The sequence below is a fragment of the Sorex fumeus genome, unplaced genomic scaffold (genome assembly GCF_029834395.1).
Source record: "Sorex fumeus unplaced genomic scaffold, SorFum_2.1 ptg000034l, whole genome shotgun sequence".
Lineage (NCBI taxonomy): Eukaryota > Metazoa > Chordata > Mammalia > Eulipotyphla > Soricidae > Sorex > Sorex fumeus.
In genome coordinates, this window is record NW_026606091.1 from 26446948 (window position 1) to 26462109 (window position 15162).

At 31.6% G+C, this 15162-nt stretch overlaps 1 protein-coding gene and 1 pseudogene across 2 annotated transcripts in view; one reads left to right on the forward strand and one right to left on the reverse strand.

Moving 5' to 3' along the window:
• Window positions 1-15162, forward strand: part of ZCCHC7 (zinc finger CCHC-type containing 7) — a 206421-nt gene that overhangs the window by 11847 nt on the left and 179412 nt on the right. The window lies entirely within an intron of this gene.
• Window positions 753-797, reverse strand: LOC130026744 (uncharacterized; annotated as a pseudogene).

Sequence of the window (15162 nt, forward strand, 5' to 3'; positions counted from 1 at the left end):
TAGTACCGTGTTTAAGGTCTTTATCTTGCATGTGCCTGATCCTAGTTCCAGTCCCCAGCACCACATATGGTCCCTGGAGTATCACCAGGGTGGTGTTTTTTTTATTATTTTTACTTTTTTATTCTTTTTAGATCACATCTGGCGATTCTCAGGGATTACTCCTGTCTTTGCACTTAGAAATTACTCCTGGTGGTGCTCGGGACATATGGGGTGCCAGGGATTGAATAAAGCCAGCCGCAAGCAAGACAAATGGGCATTTGTACTATTGCTCCGGCTCCAGGGTGTTTCTTGAGCACAAGAAACAAGTCAGGAGTAAGCCTGGACCGTCACTGGTGTGGATCGTCCCTCAGTCCCAACCCCTAAAAGTGATAGCTAAATTATAGGCCAGACAACAAGTAATAAGTAATTACAAAGGAATAATTAGGAACTTATTTACCTGTTTTAGTGAAGGAATATTAGTAGTATCAAGAATAATTATTAAATCTTAAGTTTTTTGGATTGGGGAATGTAGCTCTGTGGTGGAACATTTGTCTATATGTGTGAGGCGCTGGATTCTATACCTGCATTGCACAAATGCAGACTAAAAAAGGTTAAAATTTCATTATGGAAATTACAAGTTATGCAAGTTATATAAAAATGGAATGTTCTATTGGACTTTCCGTAAGTTTTAGTAATTGTCAGTTCTGACCAGTTTTTTCTCCCTTTTTATTATTCCATTTTTATTCAATTTTTTAATTTCATGTCTTTATATTACTTTGTCAAGGGGAGTGCTAACCTTCTCTCCTTTCATACAACAGCCAAAGCACAGTGGGTAGGGCGTTTGCCTTGCATGCTGCCAACATAGCCAACTGGGGTTCCATTCCTCTGCCCCTCTCAGAGAGCCTTGCAAGCTACCGAGAGTATCTTGCCCGCACGTCAAAGCCTGGCAAGCTCCCTGTGACGTATTCAGTATGCCAAAAACAGTAACAACAAGTCTCACAATTTGTTGTGAGATATTACTGGTACCCGCTTGAGCAAATCGATGAACAACGGGTGGACATTGCTGCAGTGCTACCATATTACTTTGAAGCACATTATCGACATATCCATCCATTCATGCATGCAAATATACACATATATATATTCCAGAATGTAACCTTTTCAAAAACAAAATCATGCCAGTAACTTATTTTTTTAAAAATAAATACCCAATTAGCATTTAGGTTTTCCTGATTGGCTTTTAATTTTTTTCTAATAATTTATTTGAATTAGATCCATTTATTGTAATTGCTTGAAACACAAATGTTCTTTATTCTATGATTTCTTTATTTTTTCTCTGTGGTTTCCTTTCTTTTGCTATATTTATTTTTACAAACTGAATTGATTTTGCTAAAAGTCATGTATGTTTTGGCATCGTTTAACATAGTTCACAGTGCCTTGTATTTCCTAAGGAATGGTAGATTGTTTAACAAGTTCACAGTGCCTTGTATTTCCTATGGAGTGGTAGATATTGACGCTTCATGAAATTCAGGTTTCTTTCCTTGTGATTATGCTGTCAGCTAGGTCAGGGGTGGGCTGTATTCCACCTGTGGGCTATATTAAGTCCGTGAAATCTGACCTGGTTCTTGATGGCTTTGGACACATATGCTTCTCCTCAACTGCCCATGTTATAAATGTCCAAATCGCTCTTCGCAGAAAGAAAGTTCTCACCCCTGAACTAGGTACATAGATAGGCTTATTTATTCATTTTGCTTTTGCCATGTTTATTTTTCATTGTTACCTTTAAAATTTTTAATTTGTTTTATGTAAAATGCTTATGTATTGCCAAATTCACATCAGCAGGACAGGTTAAATATGTTTGGAGAATATATTTATGTTCTCCACACCCTGTGCCTACCTTTATTGGTAACTATTAAGAGAAAATTAATGACTGTCCGTACATTAAAAAAGAATATTAGTAAATATTGTGTATATCTGCATATCTTCTTATTCTTTTTAAAGTACACTTTTTATGCTTTGCCCTGTCTTGTTTTATCTTTGTTTAGTTTACCTGGAGATCAATACAAACTAGTCTGTGAACATACTCTCTTTTCTATGACTGGATTGTTTTTCATCCTCTGTATTAATTTAGGCTGAAAGTGAGTAGAAAGTTAAAATTGTTGACGAATCATATATGTAGCCTGAAATTTTTTGAATTTACTTTTGATGCCAGGGATTGAACACCTCATACATGCAGAGCATATACTTTACCATTGAACAGTTAGTCTTCAGTCTTAAAGTGTGTTTAAAGTACAACAAATAATTCCTCTTTCAGAAGAATGTGTTATATTTATTTCTACTCAATGTTTCTCATTTAGCAGCTTTGAAAGATTTAAATTTGGCAAAATATTAAATAGTTTGGATATTAAAAACAAGATACTCTTGAAGAATATAGAATATAGCATTTTAAGAAGTTAAAGTCATTAGTTTCTAGTATGAGATTGTTATGTGGCTCTCCTTCATTATATACAGTTTGGCAGCTCATTAGTTTGTCAGCTTTTGGAAGATAGTGGATGCCTAGCAAATCTTAGATTAAGTTCTGCATTTGTATTTAGCATATTTAGCATAGAGAGTGCTCTTTACACAGTACTAGTACTTGAAATGAAATTATAGTACTTCTAGTACTTGAAGTGAAATTATAGCTTGATTAAAATAAAATTATGGATTTTGAACTTGAGGTAAAATGATGTTATTTAATGACTTAACACCTTTAACTTTTTTACTTTAATCTCTTTTGTGTTAAGTGTCCTTCTGCACAAAAATAAAAGTTTGGTACAATTTTAAAGGAGGAAGAATTTACTGGGGTAATTGTATGAATCCCTGAAATTTATTAGTATTCAACCAAGACTTGATAACAAATTAAAATTTTAGTAGAGTGAGTTACCTATTTGATTTTCTGTTTATCAGATAGGTACTATTTTATCTGATCTGGTTTTTAACAAATACGCTGTTTTTGTGTTTTTTGTTTTTCCCCACCTGGATCATATAATGCTTTTCCTGAGATCAGGCCTCATTTTAGAAGTTTACTTTTGAGTGGTAACACATAAGGTTCTCAGTTAATGGTAGTTATGTCTGTTGTAGTTGGCTATCTGTGACTTTGGCTAACTTAATTTCCTTAAAGGTAAAATTTTATTTCATTTAGAGTTAGGAAACTAAAAGGAGACAATGGATAGGCCATATGTAATAAAAAATATTTTGATGAAATTTTGTAACTTCCAGACATAATTACTGTGGCAAGTTGAGTATTGCTTCCACTTTGATTTGGTTATTTTAAGTTAAAAGTACTCAGTTTTTTGTGTGAACCCAAGTTGCTTTAGAGCATCATGTCTTTAGTATGTATGGCATGTTCTTTAAATTTAATTTGGTGATATTTACTGATTTATTATTTAAGTTTAAACCTGAAATCTTAAAATTAGTCCAACATTTACTTAGCACAAGACATTGTGCCACCAAAGAATTGCTGTTTACGCCTTTAAAAGTCTTCGACTACTATTCGGAAAGGTCACTGTAACAGCAGAGTTGATGGGTCTGGTGTTGGAATTATGTGCATGAGAAACCATTATTAATGGTATTGTAAGCCACAGAATCTCAATTAAAAATTGAGATTTTTAATTGAGATAAAAAAACAAAGGTTAAGATATGTCCTTTGCATGCAGCTGACCCTGTTCAGTCTCTGGGTGTGGCCTCGGAGCATCTCCAGGTGTAATAGGAGCCCTTGCACCAACTGCTCCAAAATGAAAGAATAGGATTACAATACAAGAAGATTTAAATTAAATGCAAGAAAATTTTAAATAGAAGCTGAAAACGCTAATAGAAACTTGTAACTCGTTGATCAACGGATATATGATGTAATATTATTAAATATCTTATATTGTATATTTACAGGAGCACCTTAGCTAAAGTAAAGAGTATTTATGGTTTTTGTTTATTTTTTAATCTGTTAAGAATGACACTAAAAGAGTTCATAGTAATTATTGTCTTCCAGTGTTTCCTACCAATTTTGTACTTATTTATTTTCTTTCACCTTTAAGAATTCGGTATTTTATGCAGCTTTATAAGAGAAAAATTCTTTCCTCTGGAACCAGGTGTGTTTTAAAGCAAAGGATATGCCCTGTATTTTATTTAAGGCCACTCAAAGTAGACTGATTTCTTTAAACATAACTGTGGTTCCTCCCTTGTAGCTTTTGCTCTTATCTTTTAACATAGGAAAGTAACATCTGTTAATTTTGGAAACACTAATAAGTTAAGCTTCGCTTTTGGTATTCCTCAAATATTTAAGGTGGTATTTTCTCTCCCTCCCCCCTGGTCTGACTTTTCTGCATCTAGAAGGTTACTGGTCAACTTAATTTTAGTAGATAAGTTTGAGAGATCTGATGACCTTAGGAGCGGCTGGCCACTTGACATACTTAACATTAATGAATCGTTTGATTTCTGCTATAGTATTGAAAAATGGCCACTTGCTAAAGTTTCAGTGACCCAGAGTCTCAAGGAGCTCCCTCCCTCATGTTTTCAGCTTTTTAAGCCTGTTCTACAGAATTTCTAAAGCTGCTTTTGAACTGTGTTTTTGGTTGTAGCATGTCACCTTACACTTAACTATTGTAAGGGCATCTTTTTATTTAATTTCTAATTAACATAATGACTTGAGCTGTTATTCACTGTTCCATGGTGAAGTTGTCATAGGGAGAGAAGAAATAAAAATGTTCAATTTCAACTTTACTTGTGAATGGAGGAAGTTTGAAAGCCTTTTATGGCCATTGTTCAGCCGACTGAAAATCTCATTAGAAATCCCAGAAATGCTAAGGCAGCTTTGGGTTGGATTTTAATAACATTTTGGAATGTTGATATTGTATGTCACTAATTTCTGTGATTTCACTGTTGATCAGCAACTTAGGTATGCATTCTTCCAAAGTCAATTTATGGCTTTCAGGCTAAATTCATTTACAGTAGCTTTTCTTTTTAAAATAAGTATCTAGGGAAAGAATTAAAATTTATTTTTTTGGACATTCTTTTGGAAATTGATTTTCCTACGAGATACTGTTTATTGGAAACTGCTTAACAAAACACTATGATATAATTTATTAAACTAAGGACTTGGGTCAATTACCATTAAAATGTTATTTATTTAACCTATCTACAGGCTTGCATATCTTTTTTTTTCCTAATGGAAAGCCATAAAATTAGTTGGGCAACATTTTCATTGTTATTTATTATAGGAACTTGAATCTTGATGTCTGGGTAGAATGTTTAAATGTAACCTTCTAATTATTCACTATAAAAATAATATATTGTGTATAGTGATCACTTGTCTAAGAAGATAAGTTTAATTTATAGAATTTATGGTGAGAATGTAAATTTAACATAAACTACTTACGTAAAACATTTTTTCAAAAGAAGTTTAGAATGGAGAACACTTTTATTTTTTCCTTGTGAGAGTTAAGACAGTTCAGATTAATTCATGTTACTAAAGCAGGGGTTCCATTTTAGAAACACTTGGCTAATTATATTTCATTTAAAAGTAATCTGTCTCTTAATAATACTTAATGAAGTGAAAGTGTTGACTTTGAAACTTTTTCAATAAAGAGTTTTTAATCTTTGAGCTATTCTCTTTCTTTGTTTTCTTACAAATTGAAGGCATTATCATGGTTAATTTTCTGGCATTTTGAGTAATTAGCCAGATTGTTGTTGATTCTTCTGAAAGTAGAGAAATAATTATTTTAATTAAGTGCTCACAGTGCTTAAGGTCACATATATATTTCTAATTATACAGATATATTTAAGAATACCTTAAAAATAGGCTTATTTCAGTTTTTGAATTTTGATTTGATAGCATAAACTCTGGATAGAGATGTATTTCTGGGATACAAATTGTTTTTGTTCAAATATAAATGTGATGTAACAATAAGAGTATTTAAATATGGGTCTTGTTTGCTAAGTATGGAACTTTTATTTTTATGACATTTTTACCTTAGAATTAAGATTTTGTCATAATTTTTAAAATTTATTAACTGTAAACTTGAGAGAGCATCTACTGTTAATTACTGTCTTTTTAAAAGTATTTTAAGGAAGTTAGCATAATTGTATATTGGGAGAGTAATTTGTACTGTTCCCTTTGCTTTTGCCAAAATATATAGTTAACTTGTAATTGCCGTAGAATGATAGAATGGCCGTTTCATAAGCTTCTTGGGTTTTTTTTGGCAGTGTCCTTGAACTGAGTAAGTTATGTTTGATTTTGCTTTGCTACTCAGTAGTGCCCATAACAGAATTGTCTACACAAGGGAGGATGAGCCCCGATTTTTAAAAACCTTTTTAATAATCCGTATTTGCATTTAATAAGGAAATTAAAAGATAAAGGAAACAGACTTTTTGGGTTATAAATCAGATTGTGTAAATAATTGAAAAATAAAAAGTTAGATGAGAAGAATGCAAGGTATATAGAAGTACATTTAGCTAAAGAAAAGAGGTTTTATGAAAGGAAAAGGCATGTGGTTATACTAATCTTTACACTAATGTATGTTGTTCCTAATTGCACTGGCCATTTTTTAAGTGTTAAATGATCTGATTTAAGCAAGAATGAACTTTTTATCAATGCTTTTATTTATATACAGCATTACTTTCTACTTTTAAGGAGAATTTTAATTGATAAGATTTTTTAATTCTAATTAAGTACTTAAATTACATCACTACCTCATTGATAATATTTTATTCTTATTATTCTGTAAATATTGTAGCTCTTTTGGTTTTATCTTTCGTGGGAGATGTAATATAACATGTTGTTACAGACATATTCTTATTTTTCTATTATTGCTTTTTGTATATGAAATACTTCCTTATAAAGGTTCATGATGTTTTAACCTAAATGATTCTTAGATAATTCTTAGATAGTAAAAGTAAAATTCTTTTAGTAAAAGTCTTTTTTTAGTAAAAGTCCATCACATACTAACTGTGGAGTATTTGTATTGATACGATTTTTTTGTCATTATATACGTCTATTTATTCCTTTGAGATAATTCTAATTTGGGAATTTTTTTTTGTCTTCAAATTTAACAGGTGAATATGGTTATACCATAGATAATCTAGCATATAAACTGTGTTGCTTAGTGGAAGTAACTTTGTGTAGTTGTAAAGGTTATCACAGAGACTTTGCTTATGATTGTACTACACTTTGGTTAACATTAGTAGTAAACAGGTCTTATCTCTAATTTTTCTTCCTTTTAAGTTTTTAATGGCTTTAAAATTATTTGAATATAAGAGGTATGAGTCATGAAGCAAATTTCTAACTTGCTGATTCTCAGTATTAAGCAGTAGGAATCCTTTCACTTTGTTTATGTATTGTTGCATGTCTGTTTTCATATAAAGGTAAAACTTAATTTTCTTTGAAGTATGAAGATAGTTATTATTTTTTTAGTTGATGAAACTAATAAAGTTTGTTTGGGCATCTCAAAAGATCTTTAGAGTATACCTGCAATCTCAGCAGCCCTTTTTTGTCTCTACACATCTCCCTGACTATTGTGGCCATTCGCCCTTAATTTAAATTTCCCATGGCTTTGGGTTGCAGACTTGGTTTTCTGCAAGAGTGCCCATGCTTACATGGTCATATATTCTGGGTACTTTTCCACTTTTTCTTTTCTGTTACTTTGTTGATTGCTAAAGGAAAAAGGACTTAAAAAAAAGAATCTTGTTTCTTTATTTTGATCTTTCTTCCTTAGCCTATTTGTTGTTTTGTTTCACAGATTGGGAAGAATTATTGTGTGAATTTAGATCCATGGGGACTAAAAGAGGAAAACTAATTTTGTTCTTGGCTTGTTTTCTTAATAACAGGAGCAATTTAATTTTTAAACTATTGATATGTTCAAAAATATGTTAACTTTATGAAATTTATAGAAAAATTTTCCTAAATTTTAAATTCACGGTTGCTACAATGTTGGGATAAAATGTAAGCATTGAACCTTAAAAAAAATATGCTAGGAATGATACTTGGCAATAAATTTAAATATTACTGCATATTAAAACTCAGAAAATCATTTGTAATCTCATACATGTTTCTCTTAAAGTCATTTATTATCTGTTGTATGTATAGATTCAGATAGATGACTGTGTTTGTTTAAAGCCGTACCTTTTTTTTTAACTTGAAGTTTTACATATTCCTGAAAAACATGTTTCATTTTCAAATATGAAGAGTTTGTTTGAAATGACTCTGTGCTGCTATATGTTGAATCTTAGGAGAAGCAATTATGTTAATTGAGTAATTCATTACATTTTAGAAGGTAAAAATAGGTTTTTGGGCCTACTGTCTCCCCAGATATTTTTTCATTTGTATCTGAAATCTTTTGACATAGTATAATCAGAGCTACCATTTTACACTTGATTATGGTAGCATGGTTTACTGAATTTTGTATTTATTATATTGACATAAAACAATATCCTTTTTAGTATTTAAAAACTTTAATTTTCTAGTGTACCTTGGAAAATAGTGTTGTAGTATACTGTTGTTAACTGATACGTAAAAGATGTTTGTATTGTTGATAGAGTAAAAGGATAATTTTGGCAGGCATAATTTTATTTTTTTGTTTAATTATGGGTTAGGCAAAGAAGTATCTAAAATTCTCTTTCTGGGTGTCTCTTACGTACTTTTAGAATTGGGTTTAGGGGCATATCTTTGTGTGCCTGCTAAATGTTTTTTTTTCTTGTGGATTTCAGTGCTCTTGGAATATAGAATTTGCTTATAAAATTTTTTTCACAGAGAAACAGCATCATTACATTTTTGTTTTTTCAGATTATTTTATGTTTTTAATTTTTTCAGATGTCTTCTTTCTGAAGTCACTGCTTTAAAAGATAGAATTTCTTTTAAAATCAGTGAGAGTTTCAAACCACGAAAATCTCAATAGCCTAATTGTTTATCTGTGACAATTCTTGGATTTCTGCTCTTTCATTTTACTTATAGTGGCGGTATAAGTTTATAAATTTTTTTCCTGAATTCTGATTAGTATCCTAAAAGATATTTATTTACATGATGTTCATACCTGATGTTCATAGTTATTGCGAAAACAGCCTGCGGAAAAATATTTCTAGTATTTGTATCAAATATATCTATAATAACAAGACTGTGCAGCTTTAAAAGACATTCTTGTTATCACATTGTATATTATTCTTAAAATTTGTGAAATAGATTTATTGTGTATGGTTTTAGTAGGAGAGCATTATCCATCCAAACTTGAAATTTATTATGGCAAGAACAAACTGTTGAAGTGCTTTCATGCTGCTAAAAAACTTAGCAAACAGTTGTTAGACAACTTTTTTTTAAGGTCATGATTGCTTGGTGCCTTTCCCAGTCTTTATTTGAAACTCGTTTTGGAGGATTTCTTTCTTTCTTTCTTTTTTTTCCTCTTCTCTTTTTTCTTTTTGGCTGTGGGTGGGAGATTCTTTTAAAACCTATTGGCTAAACAAATAATACTAACTATTTAAGTATAGTGAGAATACTATTATTCTTGGACTGCTTCTCCACTTTAAGGCCAGAAAATGCTGTGAAGGTAAGCCGTAGAGGGCAAAGGTGTTGTGCATAGTGGAGACGGGTTTTGCCTGTGTTTTGGGCTTAAAAGAGTGGGCTCTGAATTAAAGCTTTAAATAAATAAGGCTTCCTGTGAAGTAAGGCTTTCAGAGAAAGCGTTATTTAAAGTATTCCATTTTATTGTTTTGTAAGTTTGAAGTATTTCTATGTTTCAGTGTTGTAATTGGTTTTTGGTATTTCCTGAAAAATCTATGTGAGAGAAGATAGTGGGACTAGAATAAGAACTATGTAGGAAGAAACTCACTCCTCCAAATATTGCCACTTTGACAGGTGGAGATTTATGTGTCATTATAGATTTTTAAAACCTAGAGTGCTTAATCTTGTTGCCCCCTCCCCGCCCCCATAAGCTCAGTTAAACTTTGGCATATTTCACAAAGTTTGTGAAAAATATTAGAATTTTTTTTTGGTTTTTTTTTTTGGTCACACAGGCATTCTTAGGGATCTTTCATGGTAGAACTTGGGTGCCCACCCGTATGTGTTGCTAGGGATTCAACCCAGGTCAGCTCTGTACAGAGCCAGCACCTTACCTGCTGTACTATCTGGCCCCTAAAGCTAAATCTTTAACTTTGGTCTTAACCAGTTAAAAAGTTAACAAAACAATGTTAAGGCTAAATATTGATGACAAATTTATTGTGTTTAGTTAATAGTTCTCAAAAACAGATCTTTGATTATTAATACAAAGCTGACATCTAAAAAGCCTTTAGGTGCAGAAATTTGATGATATAAAATTAAGTTTGATATTTTCCATAGAGGAAAATAAAAAATGTGCTTTGCTTTATAATAGTTTTATGTCTTAGCATTATAAGAACACTACTGGCTTTTAGTATATGGGAAATTTGGGCCTTGTAGTTTTAAATCTTAAGATAAATTAACTCTAGTCATTTTTCAGAATAGCAGAAACTTGAGGCAAATCGCCAAAATGTCCTGGTGGTTGGTTTGTTATTTGCAGTGATTCGATTTTGTGAAATAGGAAAAAGACTAATTTTTTTAACTTAAAAAGTATTCTTAACAATATTACATTAAAACTAGAGTAGTCTTATCAAGTATAGCAAGTCCATAACGATTCTTATTATAATATAACCTCTTGTTTGAAAGAAACGTGTGAGTTGCTGACACAATCTTAGGGAAGTCATACTGTTTTGAAAAGGCTGAAAGGAAAAAGTAAATACTTCTCATGTAATTTTAATTATTTGACATTGTATAGTATTCATGGGTTCACGTGACAAAAGCCTGTACAACAGATACATTAAGAGGTACATTTAATAGGTAATTAATAGGTACATTTTAATTCATTGTTCTTATCGAAAATTGTTTTGTGAGAAATCTAAAAAAGTCTTAATTATTTTCTTTTTTTAAAATTTAGTAGTTTCCTTCTCCATCTCCCTTTAAGTCTTTCCTGTTTAATATTTAGACATACTCATCTTATTTAAAAGTTTTATTCATGGTAATACTTGCATATATTCTTACTATTCCAATTATATTTCATTTCTCTATTACAGTTTATCAGTTGACTGTTAATGTCATATTTTTGTTCTTGTTGTAAGTCAGACCTCTAATTTAAAATCAGAGGTAACATATATTAGTGTATATGACCATTTCCAATTTGACCTGTAACTGTAAAGAAGGCTAACAAGTGTGTATGAGTAGCCCACCCCTTCTGGAGCAGTTGAAAACAGGCCTCAGAAGACTCAAAGGAATTCTTTTAACTCCTAGCAGGGCCACGAGGTCAATGTCAGATTTAGTCATGCTGTTATTTTAGCCCAGTGGTCCAGAGAGATGACTGAAAAGTGAGTCTTTTATTTCTTTTTTTGTGTGGTTATTAACAGGATTAAATGTAAGCCATTGTGTACTTAGTACCAATTAGTTTCTCATCTGAGAGGTTCATTATGATTTTTTGTCAGCCTTCGTCTTGTAATATTTGTTTCATTGTTTGATTAGTTAAGGGGCTGAATGGGCTAAAGGAAAGTTTTATAACAGTGCTTTTATATTCATTGAGAATTTTAATAAGCAGTCAACTTTTCAGATAAGTAGACCTTTATTGGAAAGTGGGCCACATTGAAATTTAGCATGGAAGATGGTGATTTTAAGTAAATTGCTCAAAAATTTTCTTTTTCTGTTGTGTTTTTCTTTAGTCTTAAAAGTAGCCTTTTTCCATAGCACAATATTTTTTTTAGTTTTAATTATCTGCTTTAGATTCTTAAGCATATTCCTAAAAATTATGGACATTTTGATTGTGAATTATTTGGCAGTGCACAAAAAAAAAATCCTAAAATAAGAATCTTCTGGTGTCTAAATTAGAACAGAAATTAAATCATTAGGAATAACATAAAAATCGTAGAATAAAATCAATGTTAGATGTAAAAAAGCCATTATTTATTTTGTTGTTTTAGGACCACAGTTGATATTGCTCAGGGTTTACTCTTAGCTCTGTGCTCAGGGATTACTTCTGGTGGGGCTTGGGGGACTATATGGGTTGTTGGGGGTTGTACTGGGGTCAGCTGTGAACAAGACAAGTGACCTATTTGCTGGACTGTCGCTTCAGCTCTGAGAAACCTTAATTTAAAGGAGAGCATCCTGAAAGATTTTTTTGTATGTGTACTATGTAAGTGAAAATGCAATTTTATGAGTTCCGAAGGAGTCTGCCTTTTTGATTGTCTATTAAACTGGGCACTGTTTTAGTGTTTGACTTGAAAAAAAAAATCTTTATTAAAATAAGTATTGCATCGAGTAACATTCCTCGTTTGATAATTGGGATGTTTGAGAAATTTCAGTCAAATCTGGATTAAAGTTATATTTATAAATTGTATTGAAATTACTAGTTTTGATTAAAAGCAAGGAATGTAACACAATTAACATAGAATAATTATTTTGTTAGAAGGTGATTACCTGGAACTGTAAATCTTAAATGCTATTGTTGAAAGTGAATGACATCCATGCTTTCACCATTAAATGGAAATGTGTAAAGACGGACTAAAGGTTGGCAGTATGTTCTTTATTGTACATTAAAGTAATAAGATTTAATTTAAACAATTACAATTACTATTTTAACTGAGTTTTAAAGAAGACTTGATTTATTTGATGTAACATTTATATATTTAACTCTTGTATTAAGCTCTTTGCTTATTGACACAGATTTTTGGTGCTAAGATTACTTTTATTTTAGAGTAGGTTATTCAAGATTTTATACTCCACATAAGCAGGAGCCATATAGACTAACATACAAATTCTCCCCCCCCCCCCCCCAAGTTGGTTTCGGGCATAATGAATAAATAATGAGCCCTTGCCTTTTACTTTTGGTGTACCCAATTTTCTGAGAAACATTTCCTTTAAGCTTGTATGTATTACTGCCCTTTTTAATTATAAAGGATTTAGATCCTCCAAATGAAAAACCTTATTTTGATAATATTACTGTATGACTCTGACCATCGTAACAATTTACAGCTGCTTTATTATTGTCCAGCCATCAGCCTCTCTTTACTCCTCCTACATGTTTTTTAAATGTGTGGTATGTGTGTAAAGTTTCTGTATGATTTTTAATTGAATAGGAGTAAATCATAAGTGACTTCCTCTTATGGTTTGTTGTTCATCCAGTACGTAAGTAGTTTAGTAGTTTCTTCTGAGAGAGAAATGCAGCTTTTGCTATTCAATAGTGTTCTTGCAAGATCTTTTGAAACTATGATACATAATTAGTTTATTGGCTTTAAAATGTAGAAAAGGTCAAGTTTTTAAATAAAAAATAACTTTTTCTCTTATTTGTATTTGACTTTAGAAGAAGTTGAAAGAACTTGATATTAAGTTGAAAATCTGACTCATATCATGATGGTCATATAAATTAAATAATTTATGGTTAGTGAATACTTGTTTGGTTTGAATTAATACTAAACTACTACATCTTAGAAATGTAGGTGATAATGTCAAGTACTTGTATCATCTCTGTTAAAGTTAAATTAATTTGAGGTATCTGATAGTGTAGGCCCAGAAATTAACATTGAAATAACTGTAGGAAATACAGGTGAAGGTCAAGCTATCCTACAGTCAATCCATTAGAATTTCTATTTCTTTACCATCTTGAATGGAAACTACAATTAACAATTGGATCACAGGTGAACTTAATAATTACACTTTTAATAACACTTAGCCCCACTTTTTATGATTGTTAGATTATTAAGCAGTTCAAAAAAGCAGTTCAGTGGACATCTGAGAATTTGAAGAATAATGCTATTTATTTAAATTTAAGACTGCTACTGAATGTGACCAAATATTGAGGTCTCCCCAGGATGCAGACGTCACTCAAAAACAGTCGTGCCCTTTATTCCTGAGGAGTTGCAAAGCCCTTATAGTCATGACTAGGTGATATGGGAAAGTTTTAACCCTGTTCCTATTCTCTTTTGGGACATTTTAAAAATCAAGATTTAAACTTGATGGGATAGGAGGGGGAGTGTCTGTCAAACTTTAGGTAAAGTGAAATGTTAGATTGACAAGGGAAAGAACCACAAGATAAAATGACTTAAAATTTTATTGACTTAAGAAAAAGGCTATTAGAGAATATTTTTCCTTTATAAAGGTAAAATATGGAAGCTAGAACAAAGAATCACCAAGTGCCTTCAAAGGTTGAGTAGATGGAAGTTGAATAAAAGGTCTAGTATTTTAGTCACTAAGTTACACTTTCAAAGCTTCAACCCTTTTAATGTTTACATTTTCTACAATGCATATGGCTTTCTTTTGTAAAAGACACGACAGGATTAAAAATAGTCATTCAAAAAAAAGTAATTACTTAGTGCTTATTGTTAGCATCTAAGTAACTATCCAATGTATTAGAGCATGCAGTAATTTTAATTGTTTTAAAATGGTTTAAAAATGCAGACCAAGCCTCCTGGTGTCAAAATATTGAATGTAATCAAAGTAGAGAGAGAGTAATATGGAAATCATCTGCCCCACAGGTCAGGGGAGGGTGTGGGATGGAAGGTATATTGGGGTTTTTGGTGGTGGAGAATGGCCACTGGTGAAGGTACGGGTGTTTCATTGTATGACCGAGACTTAAACCCGAAAGCTTTGTAACTGCTCTCACGGTGATTCAATAAAAAAAAAAAAAAAAAAAAAATATATATATATATATATATATATATATATATATAAACCAGTAAACAAAAATGCAGACCAAGCCTTTAAATAGTAAAACTTTTATTTTGAGGGGTGGGGGAGGCACATTCAGCAGTGCTCGGGTTTTACTCCTAGCTCTGCACTCAGGAATTACCCCAGACAGTTCTTGGGCTGACATACTGATTGCTGGGGATTGAACCCCTTTCGGCTATGTGCAAGTAAAGTGCCCTACCTGCTATACTTTGTCTTTCTGGCCCATGAACATTATTTTTAACTTAATATATTTGATAAGTTTTATTTCATTTTGCATGAAAGGTACTATAGTGTCTTATCCATAAGATAATCAACTATAATCTTATTTTCTGGTAGTATAGTCCCATTGACATTTAAAAATAGGTTTAAAAATCACTGATATTCATCAGCTAATTTTAAAAGTATTGTAACATTAGGGTTTGATCATATAAGAAATCTTACCTCTA